The following is a 2,660-nucleotide window of genomic DNA, read 5'->3' on the forward strand; positions in this document are numbered from 1 at the left end:
GGAAGCGCTGTGCTATGTGAACGCGCGCGCCTCCGCGCAGATAAGGAAATCGCTCCAGAGGGAAAAGCCAACAGTTCTCATTAACATATAATAACCCAACCAAACAGTCTGATTAACTCAGTGTGTAAAACAGTAAGTATATTTGGAGTATTTAAAACAAGCAATCAAATAAAAAACATTAAACATTATGTTATTAAAAATATAATTTTATAAACTGTTTAATGTTTGCTTTAAATAGATAGCTTATTTATCCAATTTACATCTAATGTGGCTGAGGCATTTTCCATTGAGGTGTAACACTGACTGTAGCAAAGGCTAGGCTTTACCCAGGGCTAGAGGCAATGAGAGCAAATGCCTGAGGGCCCCAAGCCCCCAGTGGCTCCAAAAGCGCTATGATACCTAGGCCTATGTGCCAGAAAGTCTGCAGTAATGTCATTACACCTGACATTTTTAGGCTTTAGGATCCTTCTTTTTGATACAGTGCTGTCAGCATTGCTGCAGGGATACATTTCTAGGCCCCTTTAATTCAGACAGAAATATGTTCTGTCATGAAATTAGACTAACCATTGTTGGCAAATCGACTTTCGTCCAGCAGGTTAACGTATTCAGTTTACAGGGAAATGGCATCATCATAAAAGATTCTGGATTGCCAGGTACAAATCCCATTTGTAGAAAAATTAGGAAGTTATCTAAAATGCATTTATTTTTCAGCTGAAATATCTATCTATCTATCTATCTATCTATCTATCTATCTATCTATCTATCTATCTATCTATCTATCTATCTATCTATCTATCTATCTAGAGAAAGGATTCATGCTTGACCAGCTATTGTCTTGGAAGGATCTAAAATGATTTGTAAAAAAAACTCAAACAAAATAAAAGATTGATTTCCTCCGATGGATTTGGTCTTTTAGGACGAGTAAGAAGGTCTGCTGCTGTTTGAAACACCTGATATCATGTCCGTCCTACAGTAAAAGTACTACCTGGTACAAAAGTTTACTTATAGCGGAAAGATCAAAACTACAACCACAACTAAAAATAAGCTCCAACAACCTTTACACTCATTCTATGAAACATCTTATCAGAAAAATATACTGAGACTAGCCAAGAATATAACATCTGTTCCAAATCATGCATTGAACACAGAGTATGAGCTTCTACCATCTAGAAGACGCCAGGTTCTAAAGTTCAATAAAGTAAGACTAAAAAACTATTTTATACATCAGCCAATTTTAAAACTAAATTCAGAACTTTGAGGAATCGAGTGTGTGTGTGTAGTCCATGATATATTTTGTATAAACATCTTGCTGAAAACAAATTTCAGACATGTGTCTGACAATAAAGGTTTATCATATTGTAACATGCCAAAGATGAGGAAGACCATCCAGGCTGCATTCAGTGAAAGGTACAAAAGTGTCTATAAAGGTATAGAAATGCACCAGTGGTCATGGAATAGATGACTTGCATACATGTGATGACACCACTGATGCAGAGGTATATGTTGACATTTTAGAGAGACATGTTACCATCAACAAGGTGGCATGTTTCCCATTGAGGTCAGAGTTCATTTCAGCAAGACATTCTCAGACCTCATTCTGTACAACTTACAACAGGGTGGCTTCATGGATACACTGTGTGTGTGTGTGTGTGTGTGTGTGTGTGTGTGTGTGTGTGTGTGTGTGTGTGTGTGTGTGTGTGTGTGTGTGTGTGTGTGTATGTGTGTGTTTGTTTGGCTGTCATGCAGTCCACTTCTTTTGAAAAGTGTGTGAAGCATCATGAGTGGGTGATTCAGACAAAAATGACAAACTGCTAAGCAAGTTTTGTTTGCAGCAAAAAATAGATGCACATTTTTATTGAATAATGCACCCATTAGTCTCATCAGTTCCTAAACTTGGAACTAAAAGGAAGGCAGGAAGGCTGATGTAACACAATTATCATTTATCACAACTTTTTTTTGCTGCTGGCATCAAATTCTAAATTTGTTGATCATTTACAATCAAGTTGGTACATGAAGCCAAAGAAAATAAATTTTCTTTATACCTATGTCTATTATATTAAGCTTTAGATCAACTAAATGCAAATGTATTTTTTTCTATAGTATTTTTGAAAATTAACCAACCCATTTTTATATTTTCACTCATCCTTTGAAAAATATCAATATGTACAGAAGGGGTAGGCACAAAATATCCACATTTCCCCAAAATGATCTTTAGGAAACTTATTTTTCATCAAATGAAACATATTTTTATATTGTTTCTAGTCTGGCATAGGCAGACCCATAACCATAGTGATATGTCTGGAGGATAGTCTGCTGCATTGCTTTCTTATTCTGGTACAGTTTAAAATAGAGTTTGGATTTATATATATATATATATATATATATATATATATATATATATATATATATATATATATATATATATATATATATATGCCAAAGATGAGGAAGACCATCCAGGAAAATGTCTTTTTTTAAATCATTTTATTTTTACTTTAGTTGTGTCAAAAATAGTAAAAGCCAATGAGTTTCAGAAGAATGTCCACCATCTTTTAATAATAAATGTTTGCCACTGTCTCTCAGCTGCTATGCCGCTGTTTTAAAGTTGCCTTTAAAGGCTATCGGAATTTTCGATTTTTATTGTTTACGAACGTAATGCA

This window comes from Melanotaenia boesemani, chromosome 16 (assembly GCF_017639745.1).
Source record: "Melanotaenia boesemani isolate fMelBoe1 chromosome 16, fMelBoe1.pri, whole genome shotgun sequence".
Taxonomy (NCBI): domain Eukaryota; kingdom Metazoa; phylum Chordata; class Actinopteri; order Atheriniformes; family Melanotaeniidae; genus Melanotaenia; species Melanotaenia boesemani.